Source organism: Chelonoidis abingdonii, chromosome 9, assembly GCF_003597395.2.
Source record: "Chelonoidis abingdonii isolate Lonesome George chromosome 9, CheloAbing_2.0, whole genome shotgun sequence".
In the NCBI taxonomy this organism is placed as follows: Eukaryota; Metazoa; Chordata; order Testudines; family Testudinidae; genus Chelonoidis; species Chelonoidis abingdonii.
Window position 1 is genome coordinate 74,000,905 of NC_133777.1, and position 14,937 is coordinate 74,015,841.

The 14,937-nt window shown below is 42.5% G+C and overlaps 1 protein-coding gene across 1 annotated transcript in view; it reads left to right on the plus strand.

Moving 5' to 3' along the window:
* SV2B (synaptic vesicle glycoprotein 2B) overlaps positions 1–14,937 on the plus strand; it is a 769,788-nt gene that overhangs the window by 680,339 nt on the left and 74,512 nt on the right. The gene's annotated exons all lie outside the window — the stretch shown is intronic.

Sequence of the window (14,937 nt, forward strand, 5' to 3'; positions counted from 1 at the left end):
AAGGTAGTTGATGAACAATAAATTTAGGACTGTGTAATTGTACAAATTGAAGTTACATAATACAAACCAAGAAGTGTCAGAAAGGTGCTCAGAGAGGACAGTGGTGGGGTCCATAGACGTAGAATGTGTAGAAGCAAGACTAACAGAGTTTGAAACATGGACTGCTGTAGGTGGAAACGGAGCTCTAACAGTAGGTTATCTAGTCTATTTCCCATCCTGTGGTTGAAGTTCTGAGATATTCCTCACCCTACCACAAAATTCCTGTTATGTGTAAGAATCTACAGCTTAGATTCTCGGATGCTCTGTGGTGTTTCCTCTAAAAAGGCAGTAACCGGGACAGAACTGGAACATTAAGGATTTGCTTGTGTTCTCCTGTTACAGTGACACAGTTTAACTCCTTCAGAGTTAGCCTTCCACTACACCAGGAAAATCATAGAAACGTAGGACTGAAGGGATCCCAATAGGTCACCCAGTTCAGTCCCTGGCACTGAGGCAGGACTAAGTGTTATCTAGAGTCAGCATCCCTGACAGGTGCTTGTCCTGGCCAAAGTTTGCAGATGATACCAAGCTGGGAAGAGTTCGGCCAACGATGAAGTAGATCCCTGGATTGGGTGAGGGGATCATGAGCCACAGCACTCAACAGGGTCTCATGCAACATTTAAGTCCTCCAAAGTCGTCCAGGAAACAGGAAAGAGGAGTTAGAGCTCATGCAAACAAGTAGAAAACTACACACGCACACAAGCAGGACAGAAAAAGCCGAGAGACCAACCTTACACATCGTAAGCAATAAAAGACCTTATCTATTTTTTACTTTGCCTTTCAGCTTTAAAAACAACTGCTTCAGGAAAACTAAGCGGCAAGGACAAGCAGCAAAAGCATGTCTGTCAGAAACAAGCAACATTCTTCAGCACCTTCAGCTCATTTAGTTAGCCATGAATGAGCAGTCACTGGGAAACTGAGCCCTTATGAAATACAGCCGAACAACTGCAGAGGGAGAATATTCATGCTAGAAATTAGAGATAGAAGAACCTCTTGTATCAGGTCATTCAGTCCATCCCTCTGCCAAGTCACTGTTATACTTTCAATTTTACTAATCCGGCTGAGCTACCAGTGTTCCAAGCAAATTAGGGTTTCCACTATTTTGCTTGGAAACAGTTTCATACTCTAATAGATCTCACTTTCAGGAATGAGTCAGATCTTCAGTAGTCAACTCTTTTTAAGAAGGGCATCACAAACCATTGCCATCCAAGCTTTGTACTTATTGCTGTTACAAGGAATCCCTATGATCACCAGCACTGTACGAGAGAAAAAAACATTTCTGTTTTTTTCATTCAGTTTGGTCATGCTGCATCTAAGTCGGCTTTAACAATGCAAGCCCTGTCCCAGGCACTGTAGGAGTGTGGTTACCAGCTCCAGCAGCAGAGCTGAAACTGAAAAGGCAGCAGGCAGAGGCATGAACATTGAGAAAGGGAGAGGGGCCCAAGTGTGTTTGACTTTACCCTCAGCACCATGCAAAAGCCTTCTAAACATCAGAGAAGAAAAGTTATTTTTAAAACATCTAAACAAAAAGGCAGGACAAGCTCTGTGAGAAAACTTGTTTTAATAATTAAACAAACAAATTGGTAATACTCATTCACATTTATGCCATTACTCCTACTTATACGCCCTAAATAAGTCGAGCTGACTCCATGGTATTTGTAGAGTTCAAATATTTGGGGTGTTATGCCTGGCTTCCCTTCCCACCTACAGCCGCAGCCTTGAGAGTCTCTTTGCCAGCTTACGTTTTAAGCTCTTAGTCTTTCCTCACACACCACTTTCTCCAGGTCCATGATCATTTTAGCTTCTCTTCTCTAAGCTCCTTCCCGTTTGTCCCCATCTTTCTAATGAGAAGCTGCCTGGAAATGAATTCAATATTCACAAGTCTACCCAGAAACAGTATTAGCTGCCTGCTCTCATTACATGGTCCTCTCATGTCTGCAGCCCAGAACTGGGAGAGAGATGCTCCCAGCTCTGCACTGTGCTCTCGGGAAAGCTACAAACTGCATGAAAATATTCAGACAACTCTGTGTCTTGCTGCTTCTGTCACAAACCTCTAGGCTTCATGCCCTGCTCCACCAGAAGTGAGTTAAATACCTTAGGAAAAGTGAAACAAGATGGTCTTCACTTTGCTGGGGCTTTAAGTCCCCACAGAGAGCTGCATAACAGCTGATCTGTTGTGGTTGGTGGCTGAAGCCTGACGGCATTTTAATAGGTTTATTATGAATCAGGATGTTTAAATTCACTTTGCAGGCAGCAGGACATGATTTAAGAGATACCAACTGGACAGCAACTGCCCTTTGTCAGCAGCACAGAATAACCTTTAGACTATTACTGCAATTGTTATCAAGTGAGAAATGAAGATGTCAAGACAAAGACAATCTGGTGCAACAGGGAGATGCAGCGAACTGGCTCATGCAAGGGATGATGCATACAATAATTCTTTGGTTGGCAGGCTCTCTTCACCCTGCTCCAGGGTCTAGAAAGGTAAAAGACTGTACCTGAAATAGGGGTTGTATGAGAAGAGCCTAGCCAGACTATCAGCTCCATGATAGTAGCATCGATAGAAAACATATATCTGACGCAAAACCCTTAAGCAATCTTGAACCACAGCTTTGTTACCCAGCATAACAAGGATACTTTGCACTGCCAGTAGGGTGACCAGATAGTAAGTATGAAAAATTGGGACGGGGGTGAGGGGTAATAGGCACCTATATAAGACAACGCCCCAAATATCAGGACTGTCCCTATAAAATCGGGACAGCTGGTCACCCTAACTGCCAGAGTGACTTGCACCTAAACACCCAACCCAGTCGTGTTAGGCAGGCCAGATCCTGGCTTTACATATGGGAAATCTGTGACATAGAGGTAAGAGACTACTCTGAAAGCTGCTGGCAATTAGGTTGGTCGGCATCCCTGTCAGGGAAACCACAGACTGCTTGTTCCCAGTGGGTGGGGCGGGAAAGGACCAGCTCAAAGGCTTTCAAAGGCACAAAAGCTTGGGGCAGCTATGTTTGCAGGCTCCATGGTAGTAAATGTGGGTTCAGGGAGCTGGAAAATGTTCATTGTATTGACTAGGAGCTGAAGAAAACTCAATGACTTTTGTCTGCATGATCCCAGGCTGTTGAGCCGAGCTGTGGTGAGGATTGAGCTGAATTGTTGATTCATTTTCCTTCCTGAGACAGCCGGTCACTGCGCCATGCTGCCTGCGTTGCCCTCCCTGTATCTCAGTCTATTTTGGACCCCCTGGACAAAAGGGCTTGCACGTTAGATTCTGGCAGTTATCATTATTGGGGGATGAATCAAGATTCCCCTTTATATTGACTGAACTTCACCAGTGACACCTTCTCTCTCAAGAACATAATAGTGGCCATACTGGGTCAGACCAAAGATCCATCTAGGTCAGTATCCTGTCTTCGGACAATGGCCAATGCCAAGGACCCCAGAGGGAATGAACAGAACAGGTAATCACCAAGTGATTCATCCCCTGTCACCCATTCCCAAATTCTGGCAAACAGAGGCTAGGGACACCATCCCTGCCCATCCTGACTAATAGCCATTGATGGACCTATCCTCCATGAACATATCTAGTTCTTTTTTGAACCATTTATAGCCTTGGCCTTCACATCCTCTGGCAAGGAGTTCCACAGGTTGACTGTGCATTGTGTGAAAAAATTCCTTTTATTTTAAACCTGCTGCCTATTGATTTCATTTGGTGCCCCCTAGATCTTGTGTTATGAGGAGTAAATAATACTTCCTTATGTACATTCTCCAAACCAATCATGATTTTATAGACCTCTATCATATCTCCCCTTAGTCACCTCTTTTCCAAGCTGAAAAGTCCCAGTCTTCTTATTCTCTCCTCATATAGCAGCTGTTCCATACCCCTAATCATTTTTGTTGCCCTTTTCTGAACCTTTTCCAATTCCGATATATCATTTTTTTTAGATGGAGCAGCCACATTTGCACGCAGTATTTAAGATGTGGGTGAATCATGGATTTATATAGAGGCAATATACTTTGTCTTATTATCTATCCCTTTTTTAATGATTCCCAACATTCTGTTCGCTTTTTTGACTGCCGCTGCACATTGAGTGGATGTTTTCAGAGAAATATCCACAATGACTCCAAGATCTCTTTCTTGAGTGGTAACAGCTAATTTAGACCCCATCATTTTATCTGTATAGTTGGAATTATGTTGTCCAGTGTGCATTACTTTGCATTTATTAACCCTGAATTTCATGTGCCATTTTGTTGCCCAGTCACCCAGTTTCGAGAGAGCCTTTTGTAGCTCTTCGGTCTGCCTGGGACTGATCTATCTTGAGTAGTTTTGTATCATCTGCAAATGTTGCCACCTCACTGTTTACCCCTTTTTCCAGATAATTTATTAATGTTAAATAGGACTGGGCCCAGTACAGACTCCTGGGGGTCACCACTATTTACCTCTCCATTCTGAAAACTGATCATTTATTCCTACTCTTTGTTTCCTATCTTTTAACCAGTTTCCAATCCATGAGAGGACCTACCCTCTTATCCCATGACATATTACTTTGTTTAAGAGCCTTTGGTGAGGGACCTTGTGCAAGGCTTTCTAAAAATCTAAGTACACTATATCCACTGGATGCCCCTTATTCACATGCTCGTTGACCCCCCTCAAAGAATTCTAGTAGATGTGAGACACATGATTTCCCTTTACAAAAACCATGACTATTCCCCAACAAATTATGTTCATCTATGCGTCTGACAATTTTGTTCTTTACTATCATTTCAACCAGTTTGCCCGGTGCTGAAGTCAGGCTTGCCTGTAATTGCCGGGATCACCTCTGGAGCCCTTTTTAAAAATTGTCATTACATTAGCTATCCTCCAGTCATTTGGTACAGAAGCTGATTTAAATGATAGATTACAGACTACAGTTAGTAGTCCTGCAATTTCACATTTGAGTTCCTTCAGAACTCTTGGCTGAATACCATCTGGTCCTGGTGACTTATTACCGTTTAGTTTATCAAGAAAGGCCTATCACCCTTTTCCCCTTCCCAAACAGAACTCTCAGGGGTGGATTTACAAGAACATGTTTAATGGCGACAGTTTCTGTTGTAACATGAGATGTCCATCCAAACTTGCATTACCATTTTTTTTTTAATGGAAGCTTTTGGTCACAAGGGCAAATTCTAAATCAACATTTTCATCAATGGCCTGATGATTGCACAAACGGGAACGTGTGGTTCTTACAAAACCATATACGAAAACAGCAGAAGCAGAAACTGAAAAGAGAAATCTTAATTAAGTTCATAATCTCCACCCTGATGAAATTACATCATCAACAGTAATTCAGAGAGTATACTAACAAAACTGGCTATCCAAATACACTCCAGCTTGTGTGCTCATTTACAAACATTAAGTCAGTTTGTGCTTGGAATAAAGTCTGATGTATGCAACTTTGTTATAAAGTAGCAAGGATTATAAAAAGAGTTTGAAACCATTTCAGCCTCTTGCTGAAAAAGTCATATCCAGTTCCAACTTTCTCCTTCCGGTGAGACGGACCTTGTCCCTTGTTCAGCTTGCTGAGAGGGCCATATAGGCATGTAGTTCTACACAAGTGATTCCTCTCTCTCAGAAGAGCAGACATGGCAGACCGAGAGGGGGAAAAAGAGCCTCTGATCAGCTGAGCATTGTGGGTTCTCAAATGGAACCTCCCCAAAAAGAATTATGGTCAGCAGAGTAAAGAGACTGTAATTTGTCCCAAGTAGAGTATGTCTCTGTGTTGTGGCATGTTCCAGTAAAAATGACTTTAGTTTACTTGATCTCTATTGGTTTGATTAAACTGGTACTTAAAGTATTTTGCTGAATAATAAGTTAAATTTAACATGAATGTTTTACTATAGTGTTTCTCCATTTTCTAAAAAAAAAAAATGGGCCTTTAAAAACATTCTCTGCCAAAGCAAGTTTAAGACTATGCACCACAAAGAGCAGCAAACATTGAAACCGGTTACAATCGCAACCAGACTGGAACTCTACAGTGCAAGACACACAGAACATGTATTACTTCGATATAGTGGTTAATGACTAGCCATTCTTCAACAGAAACCTAAAATTAGATAGTCCAAAATCATTTAAGCTATGTTGTAACTAATTACCACCTATAAAAAAAATATTCATATATATACTATAGAGATGAGTTACATCAAGTGCTCTTAAAGTCTTAACTGAAATAAACCTATAGAAATATTTAGCTAGACAAACATCTGAAATCACATACAGTGATCTTTAGATTAGAGGTAAATATCGTCCCATGTTTACAATAGCAATTTAACATCAGGCAAGCATTTAGGTTTATTGACATGACCTTGAAGGAAATCAGGGCGTCTTTACTAGTGTCATTCATCAGGCAGCCACTTCTCCTCCGGCCTCCAACACCATTAGTGTATATACACACAGGTGGGTTTTACCAAAGGAGCCCAAGGGAGTTAGGTGCGCTAATTCCAAAGACAGTTGGGCATCTACATCCTTGGTGCCTTCGGGGGGGGGAATCACACTGTACCCCATCAAAAGGTTCACTGGAGGACTACAGAAAGAATCTTGGTTGTTAGCAATAGGCAAGTCAGGCAGACTGCCTCTGACCTACTTAAACTCAGCAGTGCTCATAGGGCCTGACAAATCCCAGACACAGACTCCTACTGACTTCAGCAAGTTAGCTCAGGCCATCCAAAAGGCCAGGTAAACTGAAACTGGCCTTATTTCCTCCTCTCTCTGCATCTGCAGAACCTTGATCTGGTCTTCAGCACTAAAAAATGCCCTCGGTCCCTGAAAAGGTTCAGGATACTCCAAACAGGCCATGTCAGACCAAGGACATGTCCTTTGGAGCTCCAGATCTCTCCATCAATTCTCTTCTGAAAAGGATGTACAACCACTATCCCATGATGGCTCTTTCACTGGGAAAGTAGCCATGCCACCCTCTTTCCCCCTTCAGCAACAAGGTAATCGAAGCTTTAACCCATCCTTCTACCCAGCGTTGCCATTTTTCACTTCAGGGCTCAACCTGTCCAAGAACTTCTCACAACTCAGCTCTTCTTCGTAGTGTTTACCAACTCCAAAGGGACATCACATTGCCTATTGAGAGACATCTAGTCCATTTCTACCATATGCTGTCGTGAAAGTGTTCCCAATAGCATAGTGTGTCTTCCTAGCCTATGGGCCTCTTGCAGTTCCTGTAATCCAGAGCTTAGTGTGCTGGGACCTACCCTAATCAATTTCTCCACCTTTTACCTCTTAGCTGACACATTAAAATATTGCTCAACAACAGCACCATGGAGTGACTTGAATTTACTCCATGATAAAAGAATAAAAAATAGTACATTGATATTGCCTGGATGTCTGATATTAGTTCTGCTGTGGGAATTTTCCAACATGGGCCAGCTGTAAAGCCTTTGCTGAATACTCTCTTGGTAAAGTTCAGATGAAAGCACAATCGTGCCAAAGAATTTTCCTCCACCACCTTTTATTAACTTCCAATTGCCTTGGCTCCCTCTTTTAATGCGCGATACTATTCGCTACATTGCTCTGTACAGAATGGGATTCTCTCCCAAAGTGCATTAACAGGTTGAGAAGTGACAGCAGAAATCCCATTAGGAGGTTCTTTTGCATTCTCTGTCTCCCCCAGAGCAAATGTGCTCCAAGTCAACAGAGGCCAGTTTTGCTAACTGCCGGTGCTGGAAACTCCACCTGGGATCCAAACACCCAGCTGGTTCTGCCTATCATGTTGTCACTAGCAATAACTATTCCACCCTTGGAACTCAAAAGTTTAGCCAAGGATTCATAAAGCAGAATGGAATCCAGTTCCCTCTTCTAGAGCTGTGTAAGCTCTACACAGCCAATATGAATAAAAATGCACAGGCAAATGAAGCAAGCACATATGAAATCGGACACATGGGAAATAGATCTGTTGAGTATAAAGGTGAACATCTTACTCTGTCACTTTTCTGACCATTGCTACACTTTAAAGAGGAAACATGGAGTGGCAAAAGACTCTGATGTAGCAGATGGTGAGGGGAAAGGAATTTAGAATGCTGGGGCTACATCAGTCAAGGACTCAGAGGGACACCACCAAAGTGCACTGTACGCTCCACAGAAGACAGCAACAATTCTGCTTGTGTCAATGCAAATGGCTACTGCAGAACACGGAGGCCTTCTTGCAAAGAGCCAAAGTGGAGTGAAGAGTACAGCATCTTCGCCAGGCTGTTTCACAATGCAAGCATTGGGAGTGCTCCGAACACGTGAGAGTAGTATAACCTACTGTCATGATAACAAATCAAGAATTCCAGAATGCATGATCATGAGCAGCCTCTGAGCAGTCATTACAGAGGTAGCTTTGCGACAGATCCTTAGCAGTCACAACCCACCAAGCAAATGTCGGTACATTCCCAAAACAGGAGTTAATTTTAACATCATAAAGGCAAGAGAGGCTCCAGATGGGTTAAAATCCCAAAGTAAAAGGGTATCTGACATAAATATTGGTAGAATGCACAGTGAGTCAATATGTCAAGCAAAGCTCATCAGAGCTGCAGCTGCTTTTCAGAAACACCATAAAACAGAGCAACTATGCTAATAACTTTGAACTCAACAGAGCTTTCAAAGAATGGCACCAAATTTATGCACAGAACTCATAGGCTATGATCTTAATCAGCCTAGATTAGATATTCTAGTTTTTTTTAAAAATAACCATCCCACAGTTCTACCCTCCACAGTGTAAAGCACTGCAGGCAGCAAGGGTAAAAACATACCTGAGTGTAATATAGGATTTGGCAGCCAGCTGGGGAGTGGCGGGGGGAATTTCCAGTTTGGGGCAGATAGGATTCTTTGTATGAATGATTCTAAGCAGGGGTAGGGAGAACCAGTGTTCTCCTCCTGCAATTTAACAACTGCATATCAGATCTCTTGTAAAAAAGTTTGATTAAAAATTTGATTAGCAGAAGAGTTACAGCAGGAGAGGACACAGGATAGCAAAAAATGTAGTGTCTTACTTCCTATGAAGGGCGGGGAATTACAAAAAGAGAGATCTATTTCCTCTAATCCAAGGTTCCTGTAGTACAGTATTTGCCTAGTTTTTCTGCTTCCCTATTGTCTCATGTTATGTAAGTAAGTCTGACCAGCGCTCTACTGGGAAATGAGTACATCATTATAGGACGGTTTAGTGCAATTGTTAAAATCAGTAGCAAGTCATTACAATTTTTTACAACAGTCACAAAATTAAAAAAAATAATAAAGAACCCAACACGACACACACTAACATTTCAGCACAGTTTCAGCCACCAGCCTTCATCATATGGGCAAGTATTTCTCTAGGCCCAGGATCATACAATTCCAAGTCTTTAAAACAGAAGATCTGTTTAACAGAGACCAAAAGTATCAGATTCAGCTTTTAAAGAAGAAAGTCTTTTGGAGGCTGATTTGGGGGTGTTTTTCCTCCTTTTACAAAATGTATTTGGACTAGTGAGTGCTGAAAGTCTATACACAGTGCTGTAGCCACCCCATATGCTTTAGCAACCCCACAGCCTCTTCAAGCAACAGAGCAGAGTCTATCAGGAGGATCTCAGGTCATTCGACTGTGGAAGTTTGGAAACTAGGAGTTTAATAGTGATATTTTGGGCAGACAATCAAACACCCCGCTGCCGTGTGCTGTATAAATAACATCACGGAGGAGCCAATGTTTGTTTTAGTTTCAATATTGCAGAGATGAAAGTTTCTCCTTCACAGTTAAGGCTTCAGCAGGGCTCTCGACAGCAGACTGACTTCTCACAGGGAACCAGCGATCCATGGAAAAGCTTTACCTGGCAAGAAAGAGAGCCAGGGAAAAGAATTAGTACTGTCAGAGAAGCTTTGTTATTACGTAGATCACATGCAACTATGGGAATTTACGTACAAGGGGGAAAACAACTATACTATCCACCACTGCATTCCTCAAGCAGGGGTTGATTTCTGTGGTGATTTTGGTCACAGACTTGATTTTCTGCATGTGGAAATTAGCCAGAGCAGTCTGAGCAACAGGCAAAGCTCAGGGATAAAATGAAGTCAATACAGCCACAGTACAAAACAGAGAGGGCTGCTCTCCTGGAATGGGACAGCTTAGAACAGCCTCAAGAAAGGAAGTTCCTCGAGCACGGTTCACCTGGGGTCCTTTTGCATGCTACCCAGACCCTTTCTTCTTGGAGCCCTCACTTCTCCCTCCAGCACCACTCACGAGGTAAAAAAAGGGAGAGATGCAGCTGCCTCAGCAAGGGTTGTTACAGCAGACTAAGAGTCAGAAGAACTTTTAGGTACAACTGCAGCATTTACGCATAATGACCAAGGAGCCTCTGTGCTCAGCACTGATTTTTATAGCACTCTAGCCCAATGGGAAAGACACAGGCTTCAAAATGCCTTTTGGCCCCTTGGCACTGGTAATCCACAGCAGCACCTGGCCAAGGAAATCCTTAAGAGCAGCACCATCACTCCAGGCAATTTGTTGTATTTATAGCAAGTGACTGAATGAGTTACTGTGATTTTCATCCCTTCACATGAGAATAATATACCCTCCGTTTATACAGAACCTTTACCTACTTTGCCTGCTGGGGAAAAAACCACACATTTAAAGAGCTTAGCATTCACTAGAATCATTAAAAAAGGCCTCCGGTATTCACTTGGAAGAAATCTGTTATAGCCACTCTCTGGAGACCAAACACCTTGCTGTAACAAGCATACAGTACAGCACTCCAGCCTAGGCTGAACCTGCAAGTTAAGCTCTGGCAGGGATATATTCTGTGGAGAGCGATTAACATAATATACTCTGCATCTTTACAAATAAGAAGGCCCCTGTCATAAATAGATAGGTAAGGTAAGGGTTAAGTTTTTTTACCTGAAAGGGTAACCAAACACCTGACAGAGGACCAATCAGAGAAACTGGATTGTTTAAAGTCAGGGCGGGAATTTGTATACTCAGGGTCTTTTTGTTTTCTCGGCTGTGAGTAAACAAGTTTCCTCCTAACTCCATCTTATTTTCAAAATATTATACCAAAAGCTGTGAGTACAAAGAACCCAAAGCAATTCGGCTATGAGGAGCTTTGTGTTGTACGAATAGATGTGGATGGCTGTGTCTTTGTTGTTTTCTCGGCTGTGGAGTTAACAAAGCTTCTCCTACCTGCATCTTATCTCCAAGTTTCTCCTACACATCTGTGAGTACAAAGGAACCCCAAAGCAATTCGGCTATGGAGGAGCTTTGTGTTGTATTTACATGTATGTGGATTTGTTGGACTGGTTTAATTGGGCTATCTTTAAAATCAGATTGTTTCTTCATATTTTCTGATAAGAAAGAGCCTATATTGAGTTTCTTTAATGCAAGATTATTGTTTTATATTTCTCTCTTTTTTTTCTATAAAGTTTTCTTTTTAACCTTGTGAAAGTTTCTTTTCTAGTGAGGCAGAGGGGGGAGGGAAAAGCCCAAATCGGGTCTCACCTCCCCATTGTCCCAGGGCGGAAAGGCTATAGGACAAAGGGAGGGGGAATTTCTTGTGTGAGCTGACTAGGTAAATACCTAGCCTCGGGGAAGCTAGATTGCTTCTCCGGTTGTATTCAAGGGGTGAAGCATAGCATTGCACGGCTAACCCAGGAAAGGGGGGAAGCTGGGAGAGAAGAGAGAGACCCAGGCTCTGGGTCTTGCGGGTCCCCAGGGGAAGGTTGGGGTGACTCGGGGGGCATACTAGGACGCCCATAGTCCTAGTTGGTGCAGCGAGAATATCAAGCTGGTAGTGAGCTTGGGGGAGTCTTTCAGTAAGCCCCCAAATTTTGGACGCAAAAGTCCAGGTTTGGGACAGGACCAGAGTTTGGACGCTAAAGTCCAGGTACTGGGACAGGTGGCTATTACTACAGCCCCACACCACTTAGCCACAGCAAGGACTCTGGGCCCTAGAATTTTGATGTAGATGTTTTAAATTGCCTCATGAAAGGAACACTTTGCAGAGGGTGGTAAGTCCAAGCTTCCTAATGTGGCACTAACCTTTTTAGCTCCAAGTCCTACATGCTCCCTGACACCCAGCTGCAGGTTGTACTAGACACCTTCACCTATGCTTTACTTACACTACTGCGCTCTGGTTGAAGCTAGTTATACTGACAGTTGAACAAAAGCCCCACTCACTCACTGTAGCACCCCAGATATGTAACTGCAACATCATCACCAGGCCACACTTTGGAAGATACAACATTTCTAAAATGCCTCGTTTTCACTGCTGCTGTTAAAAGGAAAAATGAGCGTCTATACTTAAAAACAGAATATCAGCTAATGTTTATAGTTTTAAGTATTTATTTAGAGGATCTCAGACACCTGGCTTCGAAATTCCATCTCTGGCTTTTGCATTCTGCTTCTTCAAGTCTGCCTCCATCTCTCCCATTATTCTATCCAGGGTTCTTATATATGGCCCATCACTGTGGGATCCAAGCACCTAGCAGTGATGATAGTTCCAGCTGGACAAGTTTCACCAATGGAAGTAATGTATGGCTACAATGCTCTACCCTACAAGCAGCTGCATTTCAACATGGACCGAAGGATTCACCAAACATCCCAGCTCTGAGGTACTCTGGGATCCTTCAGGACATGAGGTGCAGTATTTGTTCAGTAACTTTTTTTTTTTTTTTTTTTTTTTTTTTTTAAGAGTTCTGGTGAAGTTGACATGAAATTCCCCCACTGGATTAGAGGACAATTAATGATCTTAATAACCCAACATTTTTAATTCCCTTTGCAGAAACAGTTCATGTTGTTAGCATTTTAATTGACTTTTTCTCTAGTTACACTGCTAGACAAGGAAAGGGAGCTCTGTGCTGGAGTCTGGAAGCATTTGCACGTTGTCCATCGTCTCTACTTCCCTGCTCTACTCTTGGCTACGAGGAGTGCACAGAAGTTACTGAACAAAGCGTTCCACAAATGGGGGGCAAATCCTAGTGGAAAACTATGAAAGTTTCCACTCTGTGTTGGTGGGAAGTGCTAAATTAACAAACGAGTGGGAGATTTAAATGAGAGTAATTTTTTTTAAAAGGCGGAAAATAGATGGGTCCAGAGATGGTGGGAACCCAGTCTTCCACTCCCACCATTACAAAGGTGCACCTTAATACAACCCCAACAATGCCATGGCCCAAGTTTCACTGGTATTACCTGTCCTGGGCACTTAATCGGATTCTCCATTAGTTTTATCATGGTGGCTTTCACTTCACACACACAGAAAAAAAAAAAAAGTAAGAGACAGACACCTGCCCACCACCAGGAAGCAAACCAACAAATTAATTTCACACAGGCCATGGAGCTATTAAATGGTGATAACTTTTGGTCATTAGCAGCATGGGCTGGATTTGAATCAGTGATCATGAAACAAAAGGCCCCACATTCATTATCCATCCTCTCAGACCTCCCAGTCAATTCTTGAATTTTTAGCGTAATTTTTTTTATTAAAAAAAAAATACAAAAACAGAACTCCAGATTAGTAATTGTTTCCATGAGGCTTTCAAGCATGTGTTATTTCCCAAGTGGTTTTGCATCTCTGCTTTATGGCAGCCTCTGGGTTACACTTTTCAGACTATTGTCACACGGAAGCTGCACTCTCTGGATTAGAGAAGATGTTTACAGAACCACTTCATTTCCCACTCCTGAGACTGCAGGAGAATCTAATCCAATAAATGTACACTTCTGTTTTTGTCACAGGTTTTAGCAGCCACAGACAAGATGGCCATAGATCGGATTTTGTTTGGTTAAGGTTTTTAGTGGTCTAATTAGCCAGCTATGCAGCTGAACGGTGGTTACTGTTCACTGTTGCACAGCCTGAGGGGTGGATTTTACCAACACATCCGCCGTGGCAAGATGTTAAAGATGCAAGGGAATCCTAAAGTAACTTTTCAGACAGCAGCCCAATTTACACCATCTGCCACTTCTCAATGGCACGCGCAGGGCTAGAAACCACTGCACATGAGGACAAAGCATCAAATGAAGAAAATGAATTGCATGAAAACAATCAGACTTGTGTGCCACTTCTCTCCTGCTGCTGATTCTACACAGCTAAGCAGCAATTAGCTTGCAGTTAGAATGCTGTTTGCATGGGGGGAGGGTAGAACAATCTCAATTATGCTCCAAAATATAGAAGCAAGTGAAGAAGAGATGTAAAAACAGATCTTGCCTACATGTTAAATACAGATTTAGTCTATGAACCCAAAATATGAGGCTAGTTATTTAGGGCTTCAGAACAGCAGGCAAATCAGAAGAGTAATTTCATATTAACACACAGCACGAATGCCATTAAGATAGTTAACAAGAAGAGTGCAAATCCTCAGAGAACCTCTCCCCATCTCAGTTCTGCTAGGGGATTGATGTTAACTCCCCATAAGCTAGGGCTGTACTGCTAGAGAACAGGACCCACACCCCTGAAGAAGCAAAGCATTTTGAAAATGCAGAATTTGCTATCTGTTGTACTAGGATTTCCACAAGACCAAAGAAAAGAAAACTGAGGTACAGGATAGAGAACAAAATCTATGGTCGCTGTATCCCGTTGGAGGTATTCACTGTAAGCAACAAACAACATGAAGGAGTGTGAGTATGTGTATATGTACCTATGACTAGTGAAGGCCCATTTGCACTTGTAAGGGATCCCAAGAAGGCTGAGTTCATTTCTGCGAAAGCAGCAGTACAACACGCTCTGGAGAAGAAAAATAATAGTAGAAAACATGGCTACGACTCTCAAGTCAGATTGTTTCCAATGGGCTTGCCTAATGTTTTATTACTGGATGCATTTTCCCACAGCACCACCATTTCCTGAGATTTTCCTCTTTACTGGGCTAGGAAAAATCTCTCCAACCTTGCCCCAAAATGCCTGCAAAGGAAGTTCTCCAGAATT